Source organism: Rattus norvegicus, chromosome 3 (assembly GCF_036323735.1).
Source record: "Rattus norvegicus strain BN/NHsdMcwi chromosome 3, GRCr8, whole genome shotgun sequence".
Lineage (NCBI taxonomy): Eukaryota > Metazoa > Chordata > Mammalia > Rodentia > Muridae > Rattus > Rattus norvegicus.
In genome coordinates this window covers 182,271,916-182,286,636 of record NC_086021.1, presented here as the reverse complement: position 1 = coordinate 182,286,636, position 14,721 = coordinate 182,271,916, and the positions used below count along the sequence as shown (strand labels likewise).

Sequence of the window (14,721 nt, the reverse complement as noted above, 5' to 3'; positions counted from 1 at the left end):
CTTCAGACACACCAGAAGAAGGCATCGGGTCCCATCACTGATGGCTGTGAGCCACCATGTGGTTGCTGGGATTTGAACTCAGGACCTCTGGGAGAGCAGTCGGTGCTCTTAACCGCTGAGCCACCTCTCCAGCCCTCACCCATGGTATTTCTGATACTATGATTGTAAAACACTAAAATGAATTGCACATCTCTTTTTTTTTTTCTTGCCAATGAATTTTTCCCATGACATTTAAAGCTACCGCGATGCTTTTTAATGAGTTCTAAACTCAACCCGAGGGTCTTAATGCCGCGGAAAGATGGAGTAGTAGAAACGACGATTCGCTCATTTAACCTGAGAAAAGCGTGTATCATAGATTTTACTTTGGCATAGAGCAAGGCTCACATTTAGTTTTTTGCCCCTCCCCCACACACCCTTTTTAAGGCCTGTGGGTTGAACCCAGGGAGGGTCAGGCACAAGTTAGACAAGTGCTCCTTACCACCAGGCTCTACCCCCAAACCCCACACAACTTTGTTTTAAAAATATATATATATTAAATTGTCCAGGCTGGATTTGAACTCATTTTGTAGCCCAGATGCATTTTGAACTGTTCATCCTCCTGCCTCAGACTTGCAGGTAGCTGGAATGACTAGCCTTTGCCACCAGGCTGGGCTTGTCCTCTCGTTGATTACAGTCTTTGCCAGCTGCGACTTTGCCCTCATGCGGTCACTAGCATTGGCTTTGTTCCTTAGCCAAGTGCATGGGTCACACCTGTCTTCCCAGAACTCAGAAGGCAGAGACAGGAGGGTGGGGAGTTCGAGGTCATCCTCAGCTACATAGCAAACTCCAGGCCAGCCTGGGCTACATGAGATTGCCTCTGTCAAAGAAGAAGAATATATGATTTCTCAGTATTTCCGTTTCTGGCCTTTTTGTTTTGCTAAAAAAAAAAAAAAAGTCTTTTATTTACATTTTTTAAATGATTGGCTGCGAGAAGAGACCTGGAAATCTGAAAATGAAATGTGTCTGTGAAGAATTTGAGGGTTTTCGGTAATTCTCACCAGTGCTCTGGCACTCGGCGCCCGAGGTATCACTGTACAGATGAGACTAGCCAGGACTGGTTACGGCAACCAGAATCCCCATCTTCGCATAGTGGGCCACACATGGCCACGTCTCTGAATCCCCCATAGGCCCCAAGCTCAAATTATTAAAATGTCGGTGTTGAAAACATCCCACGCGGGAAGCCATTGTGGTGTGGGCACGGCAGCAGCAGACAGGCTACTGTGTTCTCTCCGGCTGAAAATGAATTCCATTCGCGAGTGACACAAAAGAGGATCACTCTGTGGTCTGTCATCTGTTGCCGTTGTGACTCGACTGTATATTTTCTTATTTTTGACTGTTGGGAGAACTTTCGCATATTTCAATAAAGTGGAAAAGTGGAACGGTTTTTAAGACCTGTCTTCACGACGTGCAAACGGTAGTGTTTTTCATCCTTGCTGTCCTAGAGATTAAACTCAGGGCCTCAGGCATGTGGGGCAGGGCACCACCACCCAGGAGCCATCTTCACACTTTCTGCTTTCTAGAATGTTCTCTAGACCTCGTTCTGTGTAGCCCGGCAGATCTGGAAGTCAATCCTAAGCCCCTTGAGTAACTGCGCTTACATCTGCACCAGAAACCCAGCTAATAACGGTCTTTAAAATGTTCTGGGGGGCTGGCAAGACAGCTCTGCAGTTAAGAGTACAAACCACTCTTGCAGAGGACCCTGATTAGGTTCCCAGCACACGTGTTGAGCAGCTCACAACCAACTCAAAGTCCAGGAGATCCAACACCCTCTTCTGGCGTCAGGTACCACAGCTGCATGTAAACCCACTACCTAGACATACACATAAACACAGTTTAATTTATTATTGCTGTTGTCATACATCATCATCATCATCATCATCATTACTATTATTGCTTTTTAAGGCAGGATTTAGGTAGCTCTGGCTGTGCTGGAACTCACTCTGTACACCAGGTTAGCCTCAAACTCAAGAGATCCACCTGCCTCTGCTTCCTGAGTGCCAAGATTAAAAATGTGTGCTATCACGACCAGCTATTACAAAACAAAAACAAAGCAAAACAATAAAACAAAACAAAACAAACCCTTTGTTTTTAGTGCCTTGTTGGGCCGGTAAGATGGCTCAGTGAGTGAAGGCTCTCCTGGCAAGCCAGACAACCTGAGTTCAATCCCCACAACCCACATTGTGAAAGAAAATAATGAACTTCTGATAAGTTCATGGTGGTGTTACACACACACACACAGACACACACACACACTCATACACACATATGCACTCACATACACATTCATTTGTTTTAAAGATTTATTTATTTTATGTACATAAGTACGCTGTGGCCATCTTCAGACACACCAGAAGAGGGCATCAGATCCCATGACAGATAGTTGTGAGTCATCATGTGGTTGCTGGGATTTGAACTCAGGACCTCTGGAAGAGCAGTCAGTGCTCTTAACCTCTGAGCATCTCTCCAGCCCCTCCCATAAACATTCCTACACACGACATACATGCACTCACACACATTCATACATGTGTACTCACACACATATTCATACACACTACACACTTGCAGTCACACACACTCATACATGCCACACACATGCACTCATACACACATTCATACACACCACACACGTGTACACATACACACTCACACACACAGGTTTACAGGGTTTTTTTTAACTTTAATATCTGCTTTAATATCTTGAGTGAGGAGGGTGGAGGTGGCTCAGGAGGTAAGGTATCTGCTGCACAAGTCTGAGGACCTTGGCTCCCCGGTACCCAAGTGGAAGGCAAGGTGCAGCAGCAGGCATCTGTAATCTGTAGCTCGGGGCAGATCTGACATAGCTGACTCTGTGAGTCCCAGGTTCAGTACTAGATCCTGAGTTGAAATATAAGGTTGGGTTAGGCACTCAGTGTCGACCTCTGACCTCCACACTCACGCGTGAACAAAGGCATGCATACACAGGGTGGTGAGGATTCGGGGGATTCAGAGATGTCCTGCGTTCTGTGGGTGGAAACATCTAGGCTTTGCCTTATAAAGACTATGGGTGCTTTCCCAGAACGTTAAATTCCAGCGTGGTTCCACAGCTCACTGCTGCGCTCCCAACCAAATGAACTGGACTGGGCTTTCCGAGAGAGATGCGTACGCCCACACTGAAGCAGGATCCCATCCGTGGGTGAAGAGAAAAACAGAATGCGGTCCCTACGTGCAAGGGCCCACTACGAAGTCCTGAAAAAGCAAGTATGCTCCAACCTAGGCGAACACTGGGCTCTGCTGAGTGGTGTGATGGGAGCTCCCGGGAAGTCAGCATCCTGGGGAAGGAAGGACAGGAGAATGGTGGTCAGCAGGGGCACCAGCATAGGGAAACGGTGTTTAATGGGGCATCTAAACAGCCATTGAACAGTTTTTCAGTATGAAGACTTTTAGAATGGCCATGAAGGCTACCCAACCATGCGACTCTCTGAACGTCTCTAAACTCTGTATTTAGCCATCGTGGGGCCAGCAAGATGGTTCAGCAGGTAAAGGTGCTTGCTGCCAAGTCTCAATGACAAGTTCGATCCCAGGAGAGAACTAACACCATTCTGCAAGTTGTCCACTGGGCTCCATGTGCAGACCTCGACACACATGAATGTGTGTGTTTGTGTGCACAAATAATTGTAATTTTAAAGAAGTACCGTAGGAGCTGGAGAGATGGCTCAGTGGGTAGAGCACCGACTGCTCTTCCAGAGGTCCTGAGTTCAATTCCCAGCAACCACATGGTGGCTCACACTCATCTGTGATGGGGTCTGATGCCCTCTTCTGCTGTGTCTGAAGACAGCAACAGTGAATTCACACACATTAAATAAATAAATCAATCTTTAAAAAAGGAGAGGTACCACAGTGGGAACTCTCCTGTGTACTTGCCAGCAGTTTAATCTTCTCAGTTTAAGAACAAATAAGGCTGGAGAGTTTGCTCAGTGGTTACAGAGCACTGTCTGCTTATGCAGAGGACCCAGGTCCAGTTTCCAGCAGGCACACGGCAGCTCACAACTGTTAGGAACTCCAGTTCCAGGGGATCTGACACCCCTCTTCCTGCCACCAGGGATGTTGTATACAGACATACATGCAGGCAAAACACTCACACATAAAACAGAAATAAGGGGCTGGGGATTTAGCTCAGTGGTAGAGTGCTTACCTAGGAAGCGCAAGGCCCTGGGTTCGGTCCCCAGGTCCAAAAAAAAAAAAAAAAAAAAAAAAAAAGAACCAATAAAACAGAAATAAATACATAGTGAATTCAAAGCCAACTTGAACTGTATAAGACCTTGTCTTAAAAAATAAAACAAGCCTGTTAGTTCTCTAAAGAGCAGTCAGAATCTCCCTATAAACAGACTTGGATCAGTCAGCAAAGCTTGGCTGGAATGTTGACTCTGTTCCAATCCCCATCCTGGAGGCGAGATCACGCAGGCTGAAGGGCGGAGGATTCCAGCGCTGGGCTCTAAGACTGCTGCAGTGCACCGAGTGGCCGCCAGAGGGCAGCCGTCTCCTTCTCAAACGCTGGTCCCGGTGATACGGAGTGCACAAAGTCCTAACTCAATCTTGGAAGCTTACTTTGTGCCTTACCCAAAGAGAGAGCAAAAGAGAAACAGGAATATGGCTGCTAAGCTTAAGGACGTTTGGAGAACTTGCCGGTGAAGGTGGTAGGTGGGGGACTTGCCTGGGAAGGACTTCTCCTAAGACAGTTTAGAGACTTGGAGATTCAGCAGGGTGACTGGAGGACACCTCTGCCTCTGTTGGTGAATCTGTGGGTCCCAGGTTCAGTACTAGATCCTGTGTTGAAAACATAAGGTATGGAGAGGTTGGGTTAGGCACTCAGTGTCAACCTCCGACCTCCACACTCACGCACGTACAGAGCCATGCACACACAGGGTGTCATCTCTGCGTGGTGAGGGTTTCGACTTAGGTTGATGGCAGTTCTCTCCTACAAAGACAGGAGAGAGAGGGAAAGAGGGAGAGAGGGGGAGAGAGAGAGGGAGAGAGAGACAGTTAGAGACAGAGAGAGAGGGAGAGAGAGACAGACAGAGAGAGACAGAGACAGAGAGTCAGGGAGAGAGACAGAGAGAGGGAGAGAGACAGAGAGAGGGAGAGAGAGAGAGACAGGGAGAGAGAGAGAGAGAGAAACAGAGAGAGACAGGGAGAGACAGAGAGGGGGAGAGAGAGAGAGCCAGGGAGAGAGAGAGAGACAGAGAGGCAGAGAGGCAGAGAGGCAGAGAGGCACACAGAGAGAGCGAGCTACAGGAAGCATGCTTATATTGTGACAACCTCTGTGCCTGGCAGGTGGTGCTGTGGGCATCTACGCTGTGATGGCTCACTTTTGGAAAGTGGTAAGAACAGTGGCTTTTTTTTTCTAGGTCTTGTCTCCAGGGCAAACATTCGGCTCTTCCGATGCCCATGACAGGCCTCGAGACTGGCCCTATCAGCGGTCCCATTGTTGTCTCTAAGACCACTGTTAACTGCTAGCAAAACATGCTCCCACCAGCCGCCCCATCATTCCCAAGGCGTGGCGGTCACAAACATGGTCACCACCGATCATCTCTGAAACCCTGCACAACCTAGTGTTTCAAACGGTGTCCCTGCCTCCACTTCCACCCTGGGCAGAGGGCAGAACAGGGGGCTCACTGCGCTGGCCACAAAAGTCTCCTGCGGGCAGGAGGAACTGAAACAAGAGACGTCATGAAAACAGCTCTGGTGAAATAGCTGCCTTGGGGCTGGAGCGATGTCCCCATTGTTAAGAGCAGAGGACCCAAGTTCAATTCTCAGCACCCACATAGCAGCTCACAACTGCCTGTAACCCCAGTTCCATGGGATCTGAAGCCCTCCTCTGACTTCCACGAGCACCAGGCACCCGTGTAGTGACTAGACATCAGGGCGAGTAAGACACACACATAAGGGGTTGGGGATTTGGCTCAGTGGTAGAGTGCTTGCCTAGCAAGCACAAGGCCCTGGGTTCTGTCCCCAGCTCCGAAAAAAAAGAAAAGAAAAGAAAAGAAAAGAAAGGAAAAGAAAGACACACACATAAAACAAAAATAAAATAGTTCTCTTAGGGGCAGCCTGGGCTTAGAGGGTAGCCTGCTGTGCTTGTCATTTCTCGTTAATGGCTATAAGCATGCAGAACAATCCACACGGGATGAAGATTTCTCAAACTGTGATTATATTCTAAGGCCCGGACTATGAAAAGTGGGGCTGGGAGTGTGGACAGCTCAACGGTAAAGTGTGCCTGCTTAGCTTAGCCCGTCCCCAGCATCAGCGACCATAAGAACCAGAACCAGTAAGCAATGGGAGGGGCCTAGGTCTTCCCTGGAGGCTCCTTGACCTTTGAAGCTCTTGGCGGAGTAAAGTCCTTTCCCTAACTGGGGGCTGTGCCGTTCAATATTCAGCGTGTCTGTGAATGTTGACGACGTGGAGAACCAGATGGAAAGGAACTATGTAGTCAGATAAGGTGTCTGTTATCTATCCAGAACAGAGAGAAAGAGAGGTGGGGAGAGAATTATTAATGAATTAGTCTCTGGACTTGGAATATCAATCGTTTCCCGTCCCCAGTTTCCTAAATTCAGATGAAATACACGCTAACTTTGGCAAGCAAACATGCATGTGGCATGTCCTCCCATCCACCCCACACCGCCTCATCCTCGCCCCATCCCTGTCTGGTCACCTCTCAGATCTCTAACCCTGCCAGGTTCTGATGCACACGCATATCGTGTGAGCTTTGCTGTTCCCAGGGCTGGGGGAGCACAGGGGTGACCTTGTCTCGATTCTCTCTGGCTGCTCAGGACCTCCAGGCCTCCCCACCATCAGCAGAGTCCTGTCAGCGGCAGCCCAGTCACCAGCGCCCATTCATCCATCGCGCCTTCCAGCTGAGACTCTTGAGATTTCTAAATTTGGTCAGTGTTCGGGGCTGTGCAGGGTGCCGCTCTGGAAGCTAAAAATACCAGACAGGTCTAGGGTGGAAGCCGCACGCAGTGGGAGGATGGTGAGGGGACCTCAGGAATGCAGACAATGTGTCCCACTCTCTTCCGCAGCCTGGCCTATCTGGACAGCACTACACTGTGGAGTGACCAACCATGGCCGGCCTAAGTGGCAAGTGCAGGTAACAGAAGCTGCCTTCCCAGATGATCAGATTCTCGCCTTAACTCCCAGATCTGGACAGCACCCCAGGGTCAGGCTGAGAGACTTACCTTCAATTCATTTCTTAAAATGAAAAAAACAAAAACCAGTAGCGTGTATCGAAGCCCAGGAGGCAAATGCTGGAGAATGGGAGGCAGGAGAATCACGGGTTTGAGGACAGCCTGGGCTACACACTAGCAAGCTGACAGAGCGCTTGCCTAGCACAAAACCATGAACCAAGTGTTGTGGCCAGGCCTGTAATCTCGGAACGTGGAGGCAGGGGTTCAAGGTCATCCTCGACTACATACGGAGTTCAAAGCCAACGTAGACAAAAGATAGAAAGAGGGGCTGGAGAGATGGCTCAGTGGTTAAGAGCACTGACTGCTCTTCCAGAGGTCCTGAGTTCAATTCCCAGCAACCACATGGTGGCTCACAATCATCTGTGATGGGATCCGATGCCCTCTTCTGGTGTGTCTGAAGACAATGACAGTGTAGTCATATAAATTACACACATGCACGCATGCAGGCACATACACATGCATGTACGTACTTACGTTTAAAAAAAACATAAAGAGGGTTGGGGATTTAGCTCAGTGGTAGAGCGCTTGCCTAGGAAGCGCAAGGCCCTAGGTTCGGTCCCCAACTCCGAAAAAAAGAACCAAAAATAAATAAATAAATAAAAATAAAGAAAATATGTTTATTTTATAAATAAAATGACACAACCAAGGACTGCTTAGAAAGTGGGAAGCCAGTGCCACCCGTCTGCAGGGACAGTGGCTGAGTAGATAATGAACAACAGACTAATAACTGCCATCATTGTTGGAGGTGACTGGCAGGCCTGAGCATCCGTCACCCTCTTATTTGTCTGGGTGTCTGGGAGCACATGGAGGAGACCGGGGGTCAACCTCATGTGTCTCTTCATGTGCCGTCCACCTTTGCTTGGTTGGATCTTTTTAAACTGTTCACACAGTTATTGTTTTTAAAGGTTTTTCTATAGTGGTGGCACGCAACTTCAGCCCCAGCACTTGGGAGGCAGCAACAGGTGATCTCTGCCTGCCTGGTGTGCAGAGTGAATTCTGGGACAGCCAGGGCTGGGAACTGAACCTGGGTCCTCTACAAGAGTGTCTATTGCCCTTGAACTGTCTCTGCCTCCTCCACGGTGGTGCATTGCAAGCTTTTAACATTAGTCCTGGGGGTGAAATTCACGATTCACGCTTGCAAGGCAATCACGGTACTACCGACTGAGACATCTCTCCAAGCTCCTGGGAGCCTTCTGACAGCAAAGGCTCAGGATGTGGTGAGGATGGGCCCACCCGCTCCACCCTGGGTCGCCTAGGGAGAGCCCCCGCCCCCACCCCAGGTGACTCAGTCTGAACTTGCTTCCTGTGTTTCCCTCGTCCGTTCGCTCATTCCAGTCTCTGCACTGTATTAGACAAACATTAATCTCGTTAATGTGTAAACTAGCTTTCATCTTTAATAGTAAAATCGGGGCCGGGAATGTGGGCAACTTGGTAGAGCGCTTGCCTATATCATTCAGGATACACTGGGTTTGACCCCTAACACCTCATAAAATCGGGCGTGGTGATGCACACAGCACTGGGGAGGTAGAGGCAGGAGAATCATAGTGAGTTTGAGGCCAGCCTGAGCCAACTAAGATCCTGGTCTCCCTGTCTCCCAAGAAAGGAAGAGAAAGGGGGTGGGGCCCACATCCCTTCAAGGGCACACCTATATTTTTTAAAAGATTATTTATTTTATGTATCTTGTTATCTTCAGACACACCAGAAGAGGGCATCAGATCCCATCACAGATGGTCGTGAACCATCATGTGGTTGCTGGGATTTGAACTCAGGACCTCTGGAAGAGCAGTCAGTGCTCTTAACTGCCGAGCCGTCTCTCCAGCCCAGGCGTACCCTATTCGCCGAGTAGCCCTGGCTGGCCTAGAACTTGCTATACAGACTAGGCTGGCCTTGAACTCACAGAGATCATCCTGGCTCTGCCTCCAGAGTGCAGGAACTGAAGGCATGAGACACCATGAGCAGACGAGGACCCCACATTCTGAAGGTTTTGCCGTCTACCACTAACTTCGTAGGTCTTTTGAGGGAGATCTAAGATTCGATCTAAAACTCCACCATGGTGCCCGATCCACACCCTAAGAGGCCTACCAGTTGATGAGTCTGTAGTCACCACCGTATCAGTCTCGACGAGGAGGGCAGGGACAGACGCAACTGAAGAGTTGTTGAACCAACGAACGAAGATTAGATGAATGGAGGGAGACGGCACATACAGAGTACAGCCTGGGCTATCTGCAGGACTGGGGTTAGGGCCTGGGGGAGGTCTTTCCCTGGGCATACCAGGACTGGACAGGTGAGCCCCATCTTGACCATATCCTCTTGAGCCTCTGTTGTCCCACGACAAGACTCACCTGGACCTGGAGAGACAGCTCAGTCAGTGTGTAGTTTCTAGCAAGCATGAGGCTGTGACTGACCCCAGCACGCACGTACAAAGCTGATCTTGTTCGGCGCTTGTAATCCCAGCACTGACTGGATCTCCCCGGGGCTGGATGGCCAGCCGGTCTAGCCCACTCAGTAAGTCACAGGTCCCAGCTAGAGACTCAGAACTAAGGTGGACATGGAGATCGACATTTCTACAGAAACTAAGCAGTAACTGGGTGGAGCGGTGGTGTCTGCCTTTAATCCCAGCACTTGTGAAGGCAGGGGCAGGCCTGGTCTACATAGAGAGTTTCGGGTCAACCAGGACTACATAGACCCTGTAAAAAGGGGGAGGGGTGCAAAATTATATAAATACCAAAAGAATTACCTTAACATAAACCTCTATGGGGGGCTGGAGAGATAACTCAGCGGTTAAGAGCACTGACTGCTCTTCCAGAGGTCCTGAGTTCAAATCCCAGCAACCACATGGTGGCTCATGACCATCTGTAAGAGATCCGATGCCCTCTTCTGGTGTGTCTGAAGACAGCTACAGTGTACTTATATATAATGAATAAATAATTAAAAAAAAAACCTCTATGGTGTATACCTATTTGTATATTTACATAATCCCAATCGTATAAAAATTTCTCATGTCTTGAGAGGCTGGAGAGATGGCTCAGTGGTGAAGAGCTCTTCCAAAGGAGCCAGGATCAGTTCCCAGCACCCGCATGGCAGCTCGCAACCGTCTGTAACTCCAGTTCCAGGGCTTCTGACACCCTCACACGGAAGCAGAACACAAACGCACATTAAAAAAAAAAAAAAAAGTGGCTTGAGTGGAAGAAAAGATTAAGAAATCCCACCAGATGGCGGCGGCGGCTGCTGTCAGAGCTGGAGCGCGGCCGGCTGAGCAGTCATGGAGGGTCAGCGCTGGCTGCCGCTGGAGGCCAACCCTGAGGTCACCAACCAGTTTCTCAAGCAACTAGGCCTGCATCCTAACTGGCAGTTTGTGGACGTGTACGGGATGGAGCCTGAACTTCTCAGCATGGTTCCGAGACCAGTGTGCGCCGTGTTACTCCTCTTCCCTATCACAGAGAAGTATGAAGTCTTCAGAACAGAAGAGGAAGAGAAAATAAAATCCCAAGGACAAGATGTTACGTCATCAGTGTATTTTATGAAACAAACCATCAGCAACGCCTGTGGAACCATTGGACTAATCCACGCCATCGCGAACAACAAAGACAAGATGCACTTTGAGTCAGGGTCAGCATTGAAAAAGTTCCTGGAGGAGTCTGTAGCAATGAGCCCTGAAGAAAGAGCCAGACACCTGGAGAACTATGACGCTATTCGAGTTACTCATGAAACCAGTGCACATGAAGGTCAGACTGAGGCACCAAGTATAGATGAAAAAGTAGATCTTCATTTTATTGCGTTAGTTCATGTAGATGGGCATCTCTATGAATTAGATGGACGGAAACCGTTTCCAATTAACCATGGGAAAACTAGTGATGAGACATTGTTAGAGGATGCCATAGAAGTCTGCAAGAAGTTCATGGAGCGCGACCCTGATGAGTTAAGATTTAATGCAATTGCTCTCTCAGCAGCATAGCATCTTGACAGAAACACCAAATACTGTATTATTTGCAACAAAAGTTAAATTTCTGATGCCATAACTAACTCAAAATTTTTAATATTTTCATTAACTTGACTAATTAAACTTTATGTGAATAAACTTTGACTTTACCTGTAAAAAAAAAAAAAAAAAGAAATCCCACCAGAGAGAGAACAAGGCACAGTCACTGCCAGGTGACCTGAGGGCTTCGTGGAGGGAGCACGGCTGTCTGCCATGACACAGTTCGTGAGGCCCCACACACGACTGTTGTGGAAGCTGATTCGTCTGCTTACACAGAATCTACAGTGGGCCTCAGGTAACCACTCTGCAGGGTTTCCCAACTGTCTCAGTTCCTTTTCCATTGCCGTGACAGAACACCCTGACGAAAGCAAGGTTTAAAAGTCAGCATTTAATTAGGGTCTCCGGAGGTTTACAGCCCACGGCCTTCTCAGGCCTTCTTCTCAGCAGGGAACGTAGCGGCAGCCAGGTCTGTGAGCAGGGTGGTGCTAGAGCAGCAGCTAAGAGCTTACACACTTTTTTTTTTCAATGTGCATCGGTATTTTGCCCTCATGTATGTCTGTGTGGGAGTGTGGGATCTTGGAGTTACAGTCTGTGCCATGTGGGTGCTGGGGATTGAACCCCTGTCCTGTGGAAGAGCTGACAGAGTTCTTAACCACTGAGCTATCTGTCTAGCCCCAAGCTTACATTCTTATCTACAAATAGGGGGCAGGGGGAGCACCATGGGCTTTTGAAACTTCAAATTCCGGGCTGGAGAGATGGTTCAGTGGTTAAGAGCACTGACTGATCTTCCAGAGGTCCTGAGTTCAAATCCCAGTGACCATGTGGTGGCTCATAACTGTCTGTAATTCATTAATGAGGTCTGATGCCTTCTTCTGTTGTGTGTTGTGTCTTAAGACACACCATATATATATATATATATATATATATATATATATATATATATATATATATATATATATATATATATCTAAAAAAATTTTTAAAAAGAAACTTCAAATTCCAGCCCTGCCTCCACCCCACCCCAACTCCTCCACCACCCCCAGTGACACACTTCCTCCTACAAGGCCACACCTACTCCAACAAAGGCCACAGCTCTTAATCCTTAAACAGTTATAACTGGGGACTGTAACCCGTGAGGCTGGCAGCAGCGGTGATGTGTGGAGCAGTCTTGGTCACATAAGGAATGAATAGGCAGCAGGCAGTGCACGGGGTCAGAGGAGCTGCTGAATGGAAAAGGTGGCCCCACCTCAGGAGGGCTCCCCAGTTCCGCACAGGCCCCTCTGTTTCTCTCTCACTCTGTTCTTTCAGCGACCTGCTCTTCCTGGCCCCTGGAGGGAGCTCCCAGCCAGTAAAAGCTGCCTGACCAAGGGCTTCTGATCACCTCAGCTCTCAAGAGTCCTTGTGTCTATAAGCCACAATGATCTGCTAGCTTGGCTGGGCGTTAGAATTCCCTCGGGAGGGTTAAAGAAGGAATGTGTGGGGGCACCTTTTCCCTTCAGCTCTGGCTGTCCTGGAACTCACTGGGTAGACCAGGCTAGCCTTGAAATCACAGAGCTCCACCTGCCTCTGCCTCCCCTGCACTGGGGTTGAAGGTGTTTGCTCTATGCCCAACTTAGGAGCCCTTCTTCTGTCACGTGGTTCCCAGGTGTAGAACTCTCTCGAGTCATCAGTCTTGGCACCAAGGGACCTTTACTTACTGAAACATCTCACCAGCCCACAATTTTGGTTTTCTGAAACTTCATTCATGTCAGCCTCAAACTTCGTATGCGACCAAGACTAACCTTGAACTCCTGGCCTTCCTACCTCTGTCTCCTGACTGCCACAATTACAGGTGTGAACCACTCTGGGACCTTTGAAGAAGCCTAGTGTCCAGCTGCTCCTGGACAAGCTACTCTAGAACACGGGGTGGGACCTAGCTCAGGGCCACCAGAACTCCCAAGTAGAGTGAGGAAGGGGAAGAAGGAGGGGAAAGGGAGGAAGTGACAGAGGGCAAAGAAGAGAGAGAAGGAGAGAGAGGCACACCAGGCTGTGAGCCCACCTCCCCTCCACAGAGGAACAGGCAAACCCAGACATTGCAAAACCATCCACGACACTCATTGGTGACAATTCCAGCACCCGCTTCCTGGCTTCCTGCAGCGGGCGACTGAGGCCTGCTAGATCCCCTAGAAGCTTTCGGAACACAGACAAAACTGTTCAGTAACAAGCGAGGGCTTCCTCAGACATTGTGAGGAATGCACAACACCCTGCTTTCTGTAAACTCTCAGCTTCACAGAGCAAAGGGACACACAGGAGACCCTCTTCTTTTTCTGCTCTTTGAATATTCTAGAACTTATGATTAGGTGCCATCGCTAGCACTGAACAATAAGCCATGCAGCCAGTGACTGTGTGCATGGGTTCAATGGAAGCAGGTGCTTGTGGGCAGTGTCTTAGTCAGGGTTTCTGTGGTTGGGACTAAACACCATGGCCAACAAGCAACTTGGGGAGGAAGTTTATTCAGCTTACACTTCCACATCACTGTCTGTCACTAGAGGAAGTCACGACAGAAACTCACAGGGCACGAACCTGGAGGCAGGAGCTGATGCAGAGGCCATGGAGGGATGTTGCTTACTGGCTTGCTCCCCATGGCTTGCTCAGCCTGCTTTCTTATAGAACCCAGGACCACCAGCCCAGGGATGGCCTCACCCACAATGGAATCTCCTACCCTTGATCACTAGTTGAGAAAATTCCTTAGAGCTGGATCTCATGGAGGCATTTCCTCAAGGGAGGTTCCTCTCTCTATGATGGCTCCAGCTTGAGTGTCAGGTTGACACACAAAGCCAGCCAATACAGACAGAGACAGCGTTGGTGACATTCTAAGGTGCATGCAAGTAGGACACAGAGTTGGCCTTTGCTCCAGACCCACATCCTGACAGAAACAGGACATAAAGATGACATATACATATGTGGTACCCAGTGGGCAGTGGGTAGGCTTCAGGAGAAATGAGAATGGATGGTTGTAGAAGATCTCGAGGTGAGAGGACCCAGCCAGAGCAGCAGGTGCAAAGGCCCTGAGGTGTGTGTGTGGAAAAGGGAGGGGTTCTCACAGTGCCTGGGGTCAAGGGTGAGTGACGGATGACCTCACAAATGATGAGACTCAGGGGCTGAGTAACTCATGCAGCTCAGGTGATTGCAGTCTGACACAGGAGCTAAGGCTCAGGTTGCAAGGATTTCATCTCATCCCTGCCTGAGTGTAGCCAGCCCCCCCCCCCCCAGGCTAACAGTGCTCTCCCTGACCCTCGGTAGAGCCCTGGCTTCCCACTCATTCTTCCAGAAACCCGTGGTAGAGGGTGTCAACACCACAATCTGGGAACCTGGGTAGGCCACCAGGCTTATCCATCAAGAGGGACAGTCAGCCGAGCTCCCAGATGTCCAGTTAACCACCGACCCAGAGCCTCCCACAGAGACAGGGCAATATACGTAGTGGGATGTGTGGGTGTTTTTGTTCCC

The 14,721-nt window shown here is 49.2% G+C and overlaps 1 long non-coding RNA gene and 1 pseudogene across 1 annotated transcript; one reads left to right on the top strand and one right to left on the bottom strand.

Annotated features, from left to right (window-relative positions):
* Positions 1–3,820: 3,820 nt before the first annotated feature.
* LOC134486501 (uncharacterized) lies at positions 3,821–8,863 on the bottom strand. Its single transcript, XR_010065539.1, has 3 exons — positions 6,725–8,863; positions 6,386–6,522; positions 3,821–4,842 (listed from the first exon to the last, which is right to left on the bottom strand). It is a non-coding gene; the product is annotated as an uncharacterized LOC134486501 (long non-coding RNA).
* Uchl3-ps1 (ubiquitin C-terminal hydrolase L3, pseudogene 1) lies at positions 10,470–11,351 on the top strand (annotated as a pseudogene).